The sequence below is a fragment of the Equus asinus genome, chromosome 9 (assembly GCF_041296235.1).
Source record: "Equus asinus isolate D_3611 breed Donkey chromosome 9, EquAss-T2T_v2, whole genome shotgun sequence".
Lineage (NCBI taxonomy): Eukaryota > Metazoa > Chordata > Mammalia > Perissodactyla > Equidae > Equus > Equus asinus.
The window spans coordinates 68,074,909-68,094,550 of NC_091798.1; the positions used below are offsets into that span (position 1 = coordinate 68,074,909).

Sequence of the window (19,642 nt, forward strand, 5' to 3'; positions counted from 1 at the left end):
TTTGAAAATGCATAATTATTTATGAGGGAATGTTAGGAAAGGGGCTGGTATTCAAGGCAAGGAGGAAGACCACCTGCAAATAAACTGAGGCATGAAAGAACTTGTGGCTGAGTTATGGGAAATGAGACTCGACAGCGTTCAGGGACAAATCCAATGTAGTCTTGTAGACTAAGGGAATGTAAGTTTTATTACACAAGCTGTGGCAAAACTTTTGCCTAATTAGATGTATAATTTACTATCCATTCTCACATCTGTGTGAAAAATTGTGTATGGGACAAGGAAAAGGGTAGAATAGAGAAAAAGAAGGCTATTTATATGTTAAGTTAAAGACATGTGAAGTATCTAGATGGACAGAATCCAATACTAAAGTTCAGAAAAAGATCTGGACTCTCAACATAGATTTAGTATTCAACCATTGTTTATTAATTATGGGAGCAATTGTTGCAGAATACAATTATATTACTTCGTCAGATTCACATATGCACACCATCACATACACTATTTGGGTCCATTGGATATTCAGCTTGAACCATTCAGAATTTCAGTGTGTAGAGGAGGAATTTAGAGTCAAAATATCTATAAACGCTTAAATATTCATAGAAATTTTCCTCTGGAATTTTTTAAACCAAATGGAAGTTTCAATGTTATTGAAATGAAAGCTTAATACCTAAGATTGTAAGCATTGTGTGTTATTTAAAATATAAAGTACTTATGTGAGTTTAATTGGCTGTAGACTTTTGTTATTTTCTTGATAACAGCATTAGGCCCTAGAAGTACTACTTGTGTACTGTCATTCCACAGAAATAATGATTCCTCTGAAAATTTTAGTTAGGACCATTCTATTTTGATCTATATTTTTGTTACCCTTGGGCCTAGAATTTAAATCTGTTGAATTGCAGTTATTCCATTTCATTGGGGATGCTTAACCATTTTGGCCAGCATTTATATACTATTAATGCCTTACCACAGTTAATTTGCATGTCTATTTTACATTCAATATTAACTCTTTTGGATGTGTGAGATTCTCCTGAAAGAATTCATTGATGTATAATTCATTAGCATTCATTTGGAAGCTCCTGCTCTTAACGGATTCTAGAGGAGATAACTACTAGAATTGAAAGACGGCTTTTTGTATATCTGCTATATTAGGAAATATGCTTTACATTAAAAACTCATCAAATATGCATAGTACCTTATTAAGACCATTATTATTATTTACTGAACAAATATATAGAGTTGACTCCCTTTGAGTGGTACAATATACACATATTCAAGGTATAAGGCTAAGTCCATTGATACCACATTGCAGATGTTTCACTTTATAAAGTGGTATTGTAAATGATTTTGCTGATTAGGGTTTTAAAGAATATAGAAGGGAATTAGGGGGATAATATAAGAAAAAGACTAATGGCCTCATTAAAATCTGTTTTGCAGAAACTGCATGCACTACAATGCACACAGTAGCAGCAATTAGTTGAGAGAATGGGCAATGAGTCCTGATTCTCCTACCTCACCAGTAAATTCTGTCAGTACGTAGTTTGTGAGGCATAACATTACCTGCTAATGACTCTATGATACAGTTCACATAGATTTTTACAAGAGGAATCAATAACTTCAGAAAGCATTTAGGTTTTACTCAGATTCCTAAAATGATTAAGTGAGGAGGAAAAAGACATCTATAATTTCATTAAACCTTTGTCTTACTGGAATAATGACTGTTTTATTAAATAAATTCGCCGTGTTTTCCATCCCAAAGAAGAGTTTAACAATTTTTCCAATGATTACATTGTGATGGCTGTCCACATCTTTTTTACTTATTTGTAATGATCACAAATGTATTGCTAAATATATTGCTAAAGGACATAACATCTACAGTGAGCAAGCCATGACGAATATAGCTTCCACTTGGAGGAGATATACTGTAGTTGCATAATACAATTTTAACTACATTTTTCCCCGAGTACACAATGCTGCACTCTATGTTACTGCAAAGTCTTGGTGCACACATTTGCAGTCTTGTGGAACGCCCTTTGCCTGAGCTGTGCTGGCGAATCTTAGGTTTCCTCAGGCTTACTTGCTTCCAACAGAGATTTGACTTAAGATTCTCGAATGGAATTTCAGATGGAGCCAGGCAAAGGAAGTGAAAACTCAATAGTGTAAATTATGTTTTATCTTTGAATTTGAATTTCTTGACTTTTGCTGGTTTGAATTACAACTTTACTACCAGTTACATGCAGATTTGGCGGCCCCATGTATGATGAATGTATACATGTCTTTAAGTACTTTTAACTGCTTCTGATCCAACTCAGAGTTTACTGCTGTCTTTTTTAAAAATTCATCTGTATTTCTGCTTACACATCCAGCAAAAAAAAACATTTTGTATAGACTAGCTATTCTTTTCTCTATACGTTTTTATAGACTTAATTGGAGTTCAAAGACACCAATATAAACTATTGTCTTAACCATAAATCTTACAGTCTTTTTCACAGCTTTGCACTTTGAAGTTCCACCCTTAAATTTATCTTGTAATGATTGGTGCTTCCTTCATTCAGTTCCCTGGAAATCATTCAGTGAAGCAAATTGCCAACTTCATAATATATTAGCCTTAGTGGGGTACTTTTTAGACATACAGGGGAAAGTGACACATGTCCTTGATTTTACTTATCTAGTTTATGTGATTCATTCATTCACTTATTTATTTCACAATTGTTTATTTGACTAAGTCTATAGTCACTGATGGGTTTGATGTTATGGAGACCACAGAGAGAGCTAGACGTAATCCTCCCCTTTTAGCAGCATGGAATTTTATTGTACTCACTTTAAAGGAAAACTAAAGCATTTGATCATTTTTAATGAAAGCTAAATACTTCCTTTTTCTCAGAAAGTAAATTACCTGATGCTGCTTTCCTAAATCTTTAGAAAATATTAATATCAGTCCACTACTCATTCAGCACATGTTTATTGAGCACTCACCATGTTTTGGCACTTTTCTAAGATCAGGTAAGAAAATGATTAAGAAAAATTCCCTGCTCTATGGACACCTCCTTAGGATCAAACAGAAGTAAAACAAGATGAGACAGCTAAAATATGGTGTGATGGGTGTAAAGGAAGCATAGATAATATGGGATAATGTGGGAGGATCCTCCAACCAAGGCTAGACTTGGTCTGAACTAGACTAGGGTTTTGGACTATTCTAGAATAAATGATACCTAAGTAGAGACCTATATTATAAGTACTAGGTGAATGGGTTCAGAGAAAGGGGCATTTTAGAGAAAGGAAACAGCATGTGCCTTTCACCAGGGTGAAATAGTGGCATGTTTCAATAACTGTAGGTGTTAAATGTGCAAGAACGGATCAGTGAGAGATGAGACAGAAAGGTAAATAGAAGGCAGATCATGCCATATCTGGATGTCAGCAGATAACTAATGGGGTGCCTGTGAAAGACTTTTTAAATAAAGAGCAATCCAATCAAATGTATGTTTTTGGAGGCATCACTCTGTGAACAGTGTAGAAACTGAATTGGGGAGACTGAGTTGGAGGGAGACTGTTGAATAATTCAAATGAAGGATGACAATTACCTGAACTAGTAGAGTTGTTGAAAACCAGAGAACTATTTAGCAAAAGAAATGTATAGAACTTGTTTATCGAAGGGAAAGAAGGAGAGATGGAAGTCAAAGATGACTGCCAGAATTTTGTGTATTTTTTTTTGTTTAGGTGGATGGGATAACCATCAGTGTGCTTGGGAAATACATTGGGAGGAGAAGATTTGTTAGACAAGATAATGAGCTTTCTTTTAGATAGATTAAGTTTAAGGTAGTCATGGGGCATCCAAGTGAAGATGATTAATACATTTAGAGGGAAATGTATAGTCAAAATGTACTGAAATCATGGGCTTAGAAGAAATTTACCAAGGAAAGTCTACATCAGAAGAGAAAAGAAAGGAGTGAGAGAAAAACCATGAAGGATAGAAAGAAGGAACTGCGAGAAAAATGTCAAGTGAAGCAGGAAAACTTAGTTATTATCAAACATGGGTGTGAGAATATTCTAAGAGTTGTCAATGCTGTTGAGAATTTGAGAAAGATAACAATTGAAGAGTCCATTGGATGTAGTAACAACAAAATTACGGTTACCTTGCAAGAACATTTTTAGGAGATGTAGTAGGTATAGTAGCCAAATTCGAAAAGGTGGTTCAGTAAGTGGGAGGTGAGCAGGAAGAAAATGCAAATTTGAATTGACACAACCCTACCTGAGAGTTTGGCTGTTAAGAGAATTAGCAATATAAGAGAAAGTAGAAGTGACTAGAATCACTGGGAGCAATTAGCTTTATGTAAATCCTCCTTCTACTCAGTTTCCTTTTCCTCTAGCTGTCTTCTCAGGAGGGATTATCTTTACACATCCTCCAACTAAATATTATCAACAGTAGATCTTCTTTGCCTCCAGGTAGTCTGAAATACAGTAGCGATTAGACGTGTGTTAAAAGATAATCAACTAAGATTGACCCTATCGGTATTTAGAATACTACCTCAGCCACTTTCCCTGAATGGGAATGACAAAGGATCCAGAGAAAATTTGAAGCACTACTCTACTATGAAAATCTAACTGGTTTTGTGTCCCAGAGCTCTATTCTACTATACAAAGGCACTTCCCTAATAGCTAGGCCTTTAGAGCTTGGCCGGAATGTTTTCTAAGCATGTGAAGGATGTCCCTTATGAACACCCCCCACCCCCAATTTCTCTTCTCCTACTCTTCTGTGGCCCTCTCCTTTAAATAAACCCCCTGTCTTTATTTCTGAGAGTCTCAGCCTTCCATCTTTTCTAGAGATACCCTAACTCTCTCTACAAAAAAATCAAGTTACCTTTTTTCAGTCCTTTCTTCTGTCTTACAATAGCCTAGTCTTAGGTGCCTGCTCATTTCAACTAGTTTCTTTTGGCACCTCAAACAGAAGGGAAGCAGTGCTTACATAACAATGAGAATGGTTCTTCATGGAAATGTTAAGTTCTGGCTCTTCCATGGGAGGGGAAAAATGCTGGAAACTTCCATGTCCTGGGGGAATGTTTTTTCTCCATTTCATATAAGAAATAAAATATAGGTAACATCACTATGAAACATGGCTTTTAATTTATGGGAGCAATACAGAAAATGTCTCTATACCATAATAGAAAAAAGGGCATGAAATAAAAGACCTTATCCTATGTCCCACTGAGAGCTCTGTAGTCTAGGTCAGGTTACTTAAACTTTCTGAAGTCAATTTTTTGATCAGTAAAATAGAGACAGTAATAATGTTTTCCCAGTAGGATAATGATGAGAATGAAGAAGGATAAATTAACATAAAAAATTCCTGCTATATGGTAAACTCTCAATAAATGCTATCCATTATTATTGGTGACTTTTACCCTTAGGAAGAAATAATCTTACTTTCTAATTGTACACTGCTAAAAGGATTTTTACCACATTTTCACCTACACTAGACTTTCAAGCTTCTTTGGGTCAAAAATGGTCAAATATTGATGACTTCATATTGTTTAATCTAATGTCTAAAAATGAATGATGCCACATGCTTGACCATAAGGTGGCAGTAGGGAATGTTTTGAAGGGATATATTCCCATTTTCCTACCATATTTTGGAGGCAGGAGAACTTTTGTCAAAGGAGGACAGAAAAAGATATTTGCTAGTGTGATGAGGATAGTAGCCAATTTCTAAAAAGTTGTTCAGTAAGTAGTTTAAAATATGGTTTCTTTACAATTTAAAAATTATGTTTATGGTTTTATAAAATTAAGCATTAATAAAATTCTTAGTATATAGTAAACTTTATTTCTTGTGCACATCTTTCATGATTTAAACCTCATTATTAGCTAATATTAGTGAATTTCTTAAACATGAATGTAACTTTTCTTGAGCATGTGATCATTTTGATTATACTAAGCCTCATTTTAATAGTGTCCCAGATGGAACTTCCTTTTTTAAGCTTTGGCTTGCAATAAATATTAAATCGAGTACTTATAAACACAAATTTCTAATTGTTCTCTCTTACTGTAGAATAAGCACTCAACTGGGTATAACATTTTAGATATAATTTAATGGAAAATGTAATTTTCAATGCATATTTCTCTGTTGTCACAAGGAAGCAAAATGAAAAATAAAAACTCTCCAGTCAATGACTAAAGTTATCACTGTGATTTCCCACGATTAGTTTGAAACCCCCAGCTTATATACCTCAGCTATCAAGAACACTTCTGAAACCGCCTTCTCCTATAGTCCATGACTTTCTGTTCAGAAAACAAACTAATGTTAAAAAATGTCAAGCAAATTTTCAGCTAGAATGTACTATTCTTGGGATGAGAGAACACACAGGAGAAGGAGGACCCTAGAATCAAATTCAAACTCAAGTAAAATTCTATGGGATTATTTAACATTATGCAGAATGTTCTAGCATTCCTCTTTAAGAATAATACAGCATATTTAACAAGAGAAAAAAAACCTTTTAGCTACTACTTTTAGTCCCTTCTTGACCATCAGCAAATTGGGCTCTAGTTTTCTCTGTTAACTATCCTTATGAAAGAATTTGTAGTATCTCCCTTAATCTTCATGGTTCTGTTACAGAGGGATTCTTACATTGAATACATATTCTGCTGTTCAATTTTTAAATAAAGTAATGCACATTTATTAGGTGCCAATTAGACAAAGAGAAAATGTTATATAACATTGAGAAGAATAGTCTGGAAGAATGGTAGTGCAAGAATAAATGTAACATTTTTTCTCAAACCACAATTCAAAAGTTTGAGTATTATTTAGTGCAATAAAGGTTATGAAAACACATACCTGCCTCTTATGTGGAAACTGGTTTAAGTAAAAATTGCGTAAATAAATAAATAGAGCTTTGAAAGTGTGGCAAAATAATTCCTCACCGAATAAAAATATGGACTAAAATTTGGAGCATTACTAGAGGCCTAGGAGAGCCTTCATGTCTGTCTGCTGGCTGCAAGGGCACAAAGGTCTCAGATGTGTCTAACTCTCAGTGGATAAATCAACCCCAATTTTAAAAAGGATTTTTTTAACCTTAAAAGGTCTATTTCTATGCCACAATAAATGGTTTGGGGATTATCTAACACTTTGGATTATCTGCACCATTAGTGAGGATAATAAAGAGCCGACTGCATTTTGCATTGAAATAGCACGGTCTATTACACTCATGAATAGTCTGAGAATGAAGCAGTGGAAAGTCTTTCTTGCTGCTTTTCTGCACAACAGTTTAATTGACTGCAGCGTGGTTGATGGGTTTTTTAGGTTGTTTACAATTGATGGTACATTCATCACTTATTCAGTGATTAGTTTCAAAATTATCAAAATTGATACAGTGAATAATTATACAGCTATGGTTCAAGAAGCTTTTAATTTCTGTTCTTAAAAACAGTGTGGCATTATTTCACAAATATCTTGTCTTGGGTTCTCTGCTTCAGTTTTCTTGACAAGTACTAGTTGTCATTCTTGCCTTGCTCCCTTTTTCAATGGCGTCAAAAGGAATTATCAAAATACTAATAATTTTCAGGAAATGTATTTCATGTAATGTAAAGGAAACCAATCTCTGTTACCAGAGTTTAAAACTCTGACAGATTGGCAGAAATTCATTTTCCCTAAAAATATTCCAAGCATTTCTGCTTATGGAAATCATAAAACCTTAAATGATTTTTTTCCCTCTAAACATTACCACATGTCTGAGACTTAAATATCCCTATCAAACTTATGATAAAGATAAAATTCTTTTCTGTTGCTCTCCAAGGCTATTTTTGTTATTTTTCCATGGTCCACGAATCACAGTGATGCTGGAGAAAATGGCATTCTTCACTCACTAAATCAGGCATGAATTTGCAACGGTATTTCATGCAAAATGTCTGGCATAGATCATATTACTCTTTCTAATTTTGAAGTTTTAAAAATAACTGTACAGCTTCTTATTTCTTTTAAAAAACCCAAGTACTAGAAAACCTTCAATGGTAATATTAACCACATCCTTTGTCTCAAAATAATAATATTTAATTAGAAATAGCCTTTGATGTTTTTGCTGCATTTATTAATTTACACAGGAAATAATAAAAGCAGAATTCTGATACTCCCATCACTAAAGAGGTCTATGTAAATGGCTTTAGGTTGAAATTTTCCCATATAACAAAGTTTATTCATTCATTCGTACATTCTCATGATCAGTTTTTGGGCTTTTTAGTCCACAATATGGCAAGCTCTGTCCTAATCGGTAGGGGTATATTCAGAGAAAGGCAAAATAAAAATTTCCCTTCTCATAGAACTTACATTCTAGTGGAGTAGACAAACAATAAACAATAAACCACTCTGCTTCTGAATTGAACAAAATATCACAATTTAGAGTGGGGATCTCTGATTCATGAGTGACTGCCAGATGATGTAACCCAGAGGGGAGGGAGGAGTTAACCTTCCCAGAAATGAATCTTATTCAGTACAAGTTGGAGATGCCTTAAATGACAGCATGGGGATGTAATTAGCCAAATCCAACTCTCAGACATTCTGAGAAACATGTGAACCCATTTATTCAACAGGGAAATTGTAACACAAAGGGAGAGAGAGAACTTATAGTTTAAACCCATAATTTAAAAGAAGTGTAATAGATATATCAACCAGTTCCAATGCACGAACCTTCTTTGACTCTACTCAAACAAATCAATTGCTAAAAAGTATGACTTAATCAGAGAAACCTGGACACATACTGAGTATTTACTGATAATTTGTGCTCTATTTTTAAATAGTATAATGATGTTTTATTTTAAAGAATTCTTGCATTTTAAAGTGTTTTTGGGTTAAATTACATAGATGCTAGGATTCACTTCAAATTAATGTAATAGTGGATTTCTATTAGGTAAGACAATAGATCAAACAAGATTAGCTATGCTTTGATACTTGCTGAAACTGAATGATAGATATATGAGAGTTTGTTATAATATTTTTCCATTTTAGAATATATATGAGGTTGTTCATAATGAAAACCTTTTTATTTTTTAAGATTAATCCTTATGTTTACCATTTTCATTGGTTCATACATTGGAAATTTCTTTAGTTAGAGTTTATTGACAGTAAATTCTTCGGTTTTTGTCTAAAATTTTTTTCAGTCTCAATCTAAAGATAAATTTGTTCTCTTCGATAATAGTACATGGAAAGGAGAAATGAGAGGGAAATTATCTGCCTCTCAGTAAACAACGCATTAAGAGAAAAAGGGTCACTGAGGCAAGAGAAGATGAACACATTAACATATAGAACAGTGCCCAATGGAGGAATTACTTTCATTTTTCAGGTATTATCCTTTTTGCACATTTTATACAAACATACAAAGTTACTAATTCCGAGTAATTTTACACACAATTTCATCCAAACGTTCAACAGGGACAATTTGATTCTTCCACAAAATTTTCCAGGGAATATAAATCTATTTTTATGAGATTAGAATAGCTTTGAAACCAAATTGAATCCAGACAGATACAGTACAAGGCATCTAGAGTGACATATCTAATTGTGACGTTTCAAGGGGAGGAAATGGGTATATCAAGATAGCTTTTGTCTGTTTCCTCTTCCTCTTCTGAATAAGCCAGCAAGTAGGTAGCATACGTTCTGCTCCTTCTTTCATACTTTTATAGGGGCAGACTCTACTCCTGAAAATTTAGGGGGTAAATTAAAATCAGAACAATATTATAAAGGGTATCTATTTGGAGGTGCAAAATATAAAGATTCTCTTGCAATGGACAATACATGGCTTGACCCTTTAAACTGTAGACTTCAGGCAGTATTTTGTAGTCATGAGCCTGACTTGTATGATTGTACTCTTTGGTTTTTACTGTTAGAATCTGGACATGTAGCATTAGGCATTAAATGCCAGCTAAACAGCATTTTCAAATTGGCAAATCAGTACATTTTATGGCATATTTGGCCATAGGCTAGCAGCTGTTTCAGATAATTGCATGTGTTCAGACCTTAAGTGCTGAACTTAAAAGAACTGAAGATCTCACTTAAGCAAAATCTAACATTGCAGAAAAGATAAAGAGACAATTTATCTCAGTAACTACATAGAGGGCATGATTCCCAGCAGACGTTTGGACCATGGAGACCTCAAAGATTCATGGTTCTCGTTGCAGAATGAACATACACCACTTACTCTGACTTCAGAAAATACGTGGTCCACGGAGGCCAACTTAGCCAAGCAGAAGAGACTTTCCTGGAACATGAATGTGGAACAACATACCTACAGCTACACCTGGAATCACAAGCTTGGCCGAGATGGTATCCTGTCTTATGTCTTTTTAGGTGTTGTTGAACAGAACAATATTGACGAGTCTAAAACTGAAGGCAGCTGGGTTTGGGCTGTGCTAATAGCACTAGTGCAGTTTCAGCTTTGAATTCTCAGTGACTGTGTTAGGCAAAGCTCACATCTTACATTTCATTGAGTATGTTGGGTAGGAAACAAAGGTAATTCATACAGGACCTGGTGCCCAGGGCCATCACCACTCCATCCCCAAACACTGAGCCCTTCAAACAAGATCTTTTTGGAGATCTTGTTTGATCTCCAGAGGCTAAGGATTGACTTGTTTTCTAAAAAAAGTGAATGTGGGGCCAGTGGTTTGATTTCTGATTATCATGGACATCTTATTATCTTTTTGGACTCTATAAAAAGCAAGAAATAGAGATACCAAGTTCTAGGTACAATAGAGCTGCTTAGGAAAAATCAGATAAAGTACAAATGCAAATGTGTGTGTGCGCGTGTATCTTACATATTTCACAGGTCATGTTCCCTAGGAATCAGACTCTGAGATAATACCTATGGAAGAGTGAAACAATCATATCTGAGCAGAGGAAAAGGTTGTAAGTGACAACAAATGCCTCAGCCAAGCCCCTAGGGAACTCTGGACCTGGGATAGCTGCACAGAAATATCTTGAATTCTGGGAAGTTTGCTTGCCAAGTCTTTGTACCCTTTGCCTTTATTATACAATTTACATAGCAGAATGGAACATTAAAATTACATATATTATATTACATGTAATTAATGATATATTATTTAAGTAAACAAAGTATGCGTGTGCTTGCTGTGTGTGTGTGTGTTTGTGTGTATGAAGCATCTAGAAACTCCTGAATCAACGAGGAACAGGGAAGCAAAAATTCAAGAATTCTAGAAGACAGAACTGCAAAGAAGAAAGGTAGATAACCTTTATTTCCACTTTAACATTTGCCAAATTTGGTTTAAGAAATCAAGACAAATGGAACATTGGAATATACTCATGCACACATTATGCATATATGATCTTTCAGTTTATGGCAAAGGTGTCGCTGCAATGCAGAAAGGAAGCATGATCTCTTTATTAAATGGTGCTGAGTCAAATGGACATCAATTTGAGGAAAGAGGTGAATGAATGCTGATGGATCCCACTCTTACCTTAGAGAGAAAATATCAATTTGATATGGATTGAAAAATCTAAGTAGGAAAAATAAATCTATAAATCTTTTAGAGGAAAATGTTAAAAAATATATTTCTGTTTTCATGAGCTTTTGAGAGATGAAGAGTTCTTGAAAGGATACAGAATTTTCAACTATAAGAAAATTAATTGGACTACATTAAAGTTAAGAAACCTTATCTATTTTTTTAAAAATTTGAAACATCAAGAGGGCAACCTAAAATTTCCAAGAACATAATGGTAACGCACCAACAATGGAACTGTACTAGAATCTACAAAGAATTCCTACAAATAAATAAGAAAATGGCAGACAACCCACGGAAAAAGAGATAGAAGCCTTGAACTTCACACAAGACAGTTTCCAATGCCCACTTATCTATGAAAAGATGCTCAACTTCCCTATCCATCAAATCAATGAATTATAGCCATAATATAATATTGTAGTATGTTCACATAATGAAATTCTCTATGGCAATGAAAATCAATGATTTGTTATTGCTCTATGTTTCAATACAGACAAAAGAGCACACATTGAGAATGCAACCAAACGCAAAAGAATATCCACTGTAAGATATCACTTACATGAATTTTAAATATATATATATCTTTTAATACATATATCTTCTAATAATGCATATATCATACATTAAATGTAATTAAATATATTATTTATAAAATATAAAACATATTTTAATACAACATATTATGTTATATATAATACATTTATAGATAGCTAGATACATATACACACGTACATACGTATAAATGCAGAACCAGAGCTATGAGGCTGGACATATTTGCAAAGAATAATATTATAGGGACTGAATAGTCAATCTTGAGTACAGAGAGACTTTAGAAGTAATTTAATTAATGTACAATTTAAATCAATTTCAGAACTTCTGGAGGCAAAATGAATATTTTCCAACATCACTCCCAGAAATTCCAATGAAACATTGGTCGATAGTGGAGGTGGGATCTCATGAAGGTGGGAACATGCATCCTGAGAGAGATTGCTGATCTCCTCACATAAACAGTAGCCATAGTCTTGCTGACTGTGTGCTGAGTGGTTAAGGAGAGAGATTTAATAAAATAAAATTCCAGGACTGTTGTAGGTGCGTATTTCTTCCCAAATCTTTACTTATATTGTCAAATAGAATGTGCTTAACTTGAGTAAAAGTCTCAATCACACCAAGCATGAAAGGAATAATTTATGCAGATTTTATTGTTGTTGTGTGTATGAATGAATATGTTTCTTACCTTAGAATATGTATAGATTTCTGAAGATATAAACATGGAGGGCCACATAGTAAAATATTGTAAATTACTTCATGTTGAAATTGAGGTTATATCCATAAAAAATGGATCATATGGATCAAATGGAAAAGTGAAAAAGCAAGAAAAAGTTGAGAAAATCATTTATAATATATGTAACTAAGGATTGATATCTTGATTATATAGAGAATTCTTAAAATTCTGTAAGAAAGTCAAGCTTCCTAATAACGAAGTGGGCAAGGAAATTGATAGTCATTCCAAAGAATAGGTAACAAGAATGGACAGTGAAATATTAAATGATGTCTAAAAATCGTTTTAGCAATCTAGAACTGCAAGTGAAAACACAGTACAATACCATTTCATTAAAATTTAAAAACTTAAAGTTAAACAACATCAGTTTAGCCAACTTCAACAATATGGAGCAAGGTGAATTAGTAAATACTACTGAGGTGAGACTATTCATTGATGCAACCATTTGGAAAACCACGTGGAATTATATCATACATGTGAAAAGGTGCTTTCCACCAAATCCACCAAATTCACTCCTAGATAAACACTGTACAGAAACTCTTGTATATGTGCAATATAAGTAAAGGAAAGTCCATATCAGAGTAGTTAGTAATAATAGAACCCTGGACACAACCCAAATGCCCATCAAGACCACATTAGGTAAATAAAGTATAGTCTACCAATTCACAGGAATATTATACTGCAGTAAGAATGTATGCATTATCACTTATTGCAAAACCTGAAATAATCTTATCAATGTAATTTTGATAGCATCAAAAAACAAAAATGGCTAGGAATAAATTTAATGTGTACAGATGGAGAAAACATTAAAAAAACTCTTGATCAAAAGTGGCTTTCTACAAATGGAAACATAAACTATAGTTTTGGATAAGAAGACATAGCATAATTAAGATGTCAATTTTACCTATATTAATTCATAATTTTAATATTACTACAGTTAATAATATCTATGATAATAACAATTTATATACTCTTTCAATGTTTTAGACATGCCTCTATGATTTTATATTAGTGTAATCCTGCAATTAATCCCAAGAGATAGATAGCATTATTGCCTTAACTATTTATTTATATGCAAATTGAGGCACAGAGAAGTGAGATAACTTACTGGAAAGAATAAACGCTGCGATTGAAGTGGAATTTAACTCATAGTCTAATCACAACAATATGAAGTAGACAGACAGCTAATATATAAACTATAAAATGAAGAATTAAGAATATTCAGAAAAACTATGGAAAAAAATGAGTAAAGAGAATGGAATAGCCCTCCCTAAACATATTATAAATCTTCAATAATTGAAATTTGAATCTGGCACATGAACAGACAGAACAAACTGAACAGAATACAAAATCCAGAAACAGACCCAATTATACCCAGTGTTTCAGTATGCAATAAAGGTCTGTCTCAAGTCTATGGGATAAAATTAGACTTTTTAAATAAATGATATTTAGACATCTGGTTAGTCATATGGAAAAGATAAATTTTGTTTCATATTTCATCACATTGTACATCAGCATAAACTCCAAATGGATCAAATCTTAAATTAAAAATATGAAATAATAAAAGAACCAAAAGTAAATATGGGTACATATTTTGGGGGTAAAAAACAAAAAAATTTGGAACAGTATAAGCATTTTTAAAATGCAACAAAATCTGGCAGTCATAGATTAAAGACTGATAAAGTTTACTACATTAAAAATCTAACAAGCAAAATACTATAAGCAAACAAAAAGATGAATGGTAGATTGGGAAAAATATTGGCAGCTCATCATGGCCACAAGGGCTAATGTCTTAATATACTGGACTCCAAGAAATGAAGAAGAAAAACTCAAAATCCTATAGAAAAAAAGAAGAGAGGATATACATGGACATTCCACAGAGAAAGATAAATGATTCTAAAACATATAAAGTATGCTCACATTCACTTATAGTCAGAAAACTGCAAATTAAACTACACTGAGTTGTCATTTTTCATCTAACAGGTTAGAAGAAACACAAATTTTATAATATACTTGTTGGCAAGATTTTAAGGATACAGACTTTCTCATCAATTTTGAGAGTGAGTGTAAAATGCTACAATGTCTTTGTAGCATATTTTGAAAAAATATACCAAAATTAAAAAGGCATCTATTTACCCGCTTAACCCAACAATCTCACTTCTCAGAATTTATTGTCTGTATATATCTGCAAGTGTGCAAGATAATATTCAAGGCTATTTGTTGCAGAATTATTATTAATGCTGGAGTATTGGTAACAATAACTCATCATTTTTATCATTTCCATCAATTTTATCAACAGGGCATAATTTCTATAAAATATTTATCATGTACAAAGTACAATACTTTATAGCTCCTAAAGGACTGGCATGGAAAGATTCCCCAGAATAACACTGGTGGTGTACATAAGAAATTAACAAAATATTTACAATTGTGCCTCGGAGCTAAATTTAACTTCTCATTTTTGAATCTTGTAAAATATTTCCTTCTTGAATGGTAACTATAAACATAAATTAAAGTTAAATAAGATTTTCTTTTTTTTTTTCCTGAGGAAGATTTGCCCTGAGCTAACATCTGTTGCTAATATTCTTGTTTTCGCTTTAGGAAAATTCACCCTTAGCTAACATCTGTGCCAGTCGTCCTCTATTTTGTATGTGGGGCACCACCAACGCATAGCCACTGACAAGTGGCGTAGGTCCACGCCCAGGAACCAAACCCAGGCTGCTGAAGAGGAGCACGCTAAATTTAACCACTAAGCCATGGGGCCAGCCTCCAAGATTTTCATTTTATTGAAAGCATTTGTTTGAAGCCTGTTTGCCTCAAATGAATTTCCACTATAATGACATTTGAAGTTTTAAGATTTTGTATTTTATATGTCCAAATGACCACAATTTCATTTTATTTTGTGACTTTTAAGCTGTATGTGCAAATTAATCAGTCTCAGATTCTTTATTTCCTGATATTATATATAAATGTCGATTTAGATCCATGGTTCACATGCTCGTTATCTAACAGTTGGCTATAATGCTCCATCAAATTTCCTAGTTCTAACCCAAATAATATTATGATTAAAGAATTCATAAAATTTAGCGATGAGCTGAATGGCAATCTATTCTAAGAGCAGGTGGAAGAAAATGATTATAAATAAGTACCGAATTGGAACAAGTATGTAGACATCAACTAAGCCATTCCTTAGGCATAAAACAATTGTAGACTAACTGTTCCTTTAATCAGTGGCAAGCCATGAGTATTTCACTGTTTTGACTGATGAAGGTACTTCTACTACTTGGTTACTTTGCCTAAATCTTTAAGATAAGGCCTTTTTTACTTTAAAATTGAGAAAGATTTAGTTTGATTGCATCACTTTAATTGAAATATAACTATTTTCTCCTTTGGCATACCTATCCAAGGCAAATATTTTCTTGTGTTGTGATTGACATTTGATTATGAACAGATTAGTCAAATCTCTTGCATTACATGTGATATTGGCCTATCCTAAAGATGGAAAATACTGTATTTCTACATTTACATTTTTATAACATATTGTTTTATTTGGGATTTATTTTGATGAGAAATGATGCCCTGTAATTTTTAAGGTATTTTTGCCAACATCAATCAGGTACATTTACACAACAACTTAAATTCGCAATGGCTAACACCCAAGGATATCTCTGCTCCTACCAGAATTTTGTAAAGAAAATTATCAGAGTCTGCCTACTGTTAAGGACGTTCAGTGCAATTATTTCAATAGTAATGCAACCAACCATGTCAATTAAGACTTTGGATTGATGGTAACATTTTATACCTAAACACGAGCCTGGTCTCTTCTTTTTTGTTGATAGAATGCAATGCAAAACTTTGTGTATCAAGTTCTGGCTGTGAAGGGGAATGTATTTAGTCTGTCTTATTACTGTCACAGCTGCAATGCTGAGAGCAGTCAGCTCTTTCTGATAAGCACATCAGCTCTTTATTTCTTACTATACAGGTTCAAATGGTAATCATTTTAAAATTCCGGAATAAAATGCCCATAGATAGGGGGCCTTGCCATCACCCTGGAAAAGTGCCTGCCTCTTAGTATTTGCCTCTTAATTAAAACAGCATCTGAAATAACAGTAGGATGGTGCTGAACGTTCTCTAGGAAACAAATGCTGCAGAGGAGCCTTGGTTCCTGTGGTTAGACAAGCATTATTATTTATTAATTTATGGATTGCAGTGCCGATGTATCAGAGTACTTTACGACAACAGAATCAACAAGATAGCCTTGAAAACATGAAAATCCAAGAAAGTATGCTCTCCTCAAACAAAGAATAGCAGTAATGCCCTTTTGATTTGATAGAGAGAAAAACTCTAGAAAACTCTCGAGCTCCTTGACAAATACCACATCCAGAACTTTAAATTCTCAGGGAAATTAAATTGCCTCAGATGACCTTCGATCAATTTTAAAAGAGGGAAAACTATAATGCTTTAAGCCACAGTCCATTTTGAATTAGAACAGTTTATTTTAAGCCTTAATGGTTATATTTCCTACGTCAGTTTTATAAACTTGTCCAATATTTCCATCAGCTTTCTGTAAATGTACCTGTCATTTTTGTCCATATTAAATAAAGACATTTATTTTTTCAACTCAGAGTAAATGTTATCTTTAAATATGAGATAAATAGCATCTTTTGGTTTATGTTTTTAAACATTCTGGATGTATTCAGAACCTAGGGAAAACATAAAGGTGGAAAGAAAGTTATTCTGTTTAAAAAAATCCTAACTAAATCACTGAAAAATAAATAGATTTAATATGAAGTTTGCTTAACTCTGTACGGTAGCTGTAGCTGAAGACAGTCTGTTCTTTTTGTGATATATTGGAGGGTGTAATGACTGTTGTCTCCCCGAAGGCTATTCATGATGTCATGATATATCTTCACTCCCATAGCCTCTAAAACTGCAATCCAGAAAATAAATTATTTCATAATCCAAAAGGAAAAAGCACAGCTATGTTGATTGCCATTGGAAATAAAAGTAGTGTTTCACAGAATGGATTAAAATGAAATGTCTATTCAAATTCTATTCCAATACTTCCCTCAGTGAAATTATTAAGACTACATGAAAACAATCCCTATGCTTCAAAAGTTACAGGAGCCAATGACAAGAAGAAGGTGGGGAGGGGGGAAAATGAAAAACAAAAACCCTAGAATTGGATATATTAAAATACCAAACCTTGAAAAATATTGATATTACTTAATAAATATGCTTTGTAGAAAGTTGGCTCAAGATATTTTTTGAGGTACCTTCTTATTGAACAAGCTTGCATAAACAAAATTTGCCAACTTCTTAAGCATTAAAGTCAAAGGTTGTCTTCAGATGCATAGACAGTATACACACCCTTGTTTAACTTTCTGACTTGTGTACCTGCAAAAGGATATTTTGGGAATAAATTGGGGGTAGAAATTGAAAATTGGCAAGCAACAGCAGTATACATTGTTTTTGTTTTTAATTTCATCTTCAGTTTCTTTATTTTAGTCTGATTTTTTAAATGTTAGAAAATAAAAACACTTGATTTGTGTTTTATTTTACTTTGAATTTTGTAATAAACAAAAGTGCCCTAAAAAATTAATTGCATTTTATTTAACAAATATTAATTGTTTTTCTTCGATGTTTAAGCCAACTACTAGACCTAGGGGGAAGAAACAGTCAGATATGGCCATTGACCATTACCCTGAAGCTCATAACAAAGGGAAAATAGCAGTTATAAAATGATGAAATAAGTCTGTCTGCTTCCATTGGTGACAACTGGACAGTCTCTACTTCCGGAGAGTGACACCCATCTTTATGGGAGGAAATTCCCATAGAAAGAAAATAAATCACCTTGGACCAAGTCCTCCAAGAGGATTGGAAAGCAGATCCCTAAGGCATGCCCATTTGAAATAGAAAATATCAATTTTACGGGCAACTGAAGAAGTAGAAAAGTGTATCTACCTGAACTAAAAGTTGGAAAAAAAGATGATTTCAGCTAAGATCAAATTCAGAAAAGTGGAAAGGCCATATGGATTCGCTTAAAAAGCATTGAAATATTCTTGGAGAATGTTGTGCAGGGTCAAGATCAGGGGTGTCCTGGGAGTGAGCAGGCCAGCCTTTGCCTGCGTCACACACTTGCTATCAGTGAAACCCTGGGCACACCTCTTAGATAGGTGATAACCAATCACCTTAACTGTAAAATCATAGTTTTGCAATAAATGACCTCTCAAAGGCCAGTTTTACTCTGAAAAAATCTATTGTTATGACCGCTAATACCTCCTCTCTCCAGAAAAATGAATTTAAAACAACCTTTTAGTTTCCACATACATTCAGGAAAAGAATTTAATGAAGAAAAGTCACATTACAAGTAACTTCTGTACAAATGATTCCAGTACAGGATTATTTCTAACAATTAATAATGGAAATAAACTACATGAGTAGTAATAAGATATTGAATTAATAAATTCTGATAATCCATATCACAGGACTAATATGCAGATATTTGTTACACTTTTCAATATATTTAGGTACAAGGTAAATTTTCATGATAAAATGTTTGATCAAATATATATTTAACTTCTTTTTCTTTTTTTCTTTTTTTTTTTTGAGGAAGATTAGCCCTGAGCTAACTACTGCCAGTCCTCCTCTCTTTTCTGAGGAAGCCTGGCCCTGAGCTAACAGCCGTGCCCATCTTCCTCTACTTTATATGTGGGACACCTACCACAGCATGGCCTGCCAAGCGGTGCCATGTCCACACCTGGGATTGGAACTGGTGAACCCCAGGCTGCCGAGAAGCAGAACGTGCGAACTTAACCGCTGCACCACCGGGCCGGCTCCTTAACTTATTTTTCTTAATACTCTGATCTTAATTTA

The 19,642-nt window shown here is 33.7% G+C and overlaps 1 long non-coding RNA gene across 1 annotated transcript in view; it reads left to right on the top strand.

Moving 5' to 3' along the window:
* The window catches only part of LOC139046298 (uncharacterized), a 64,327-nt gene extending 46,503 nt beyond the window's left edge, over positions 1-17,824 (top strand). Inside the window, exons 2-3 of the long non-coding RNA XR_011506141.1 lie at positions 10,153-10,297; positions 15,368-17,824. This is a non-coding gene — a long non-coding RNA (uncharacterized lncRNA). The remainder of the gene's footprint in view (positions 1-10,152; positions 10,298-15,367) is intronic.
* The last annotated feature ends 1,818 nt before the right edge of the window (positions 17,825-19,642 follow it).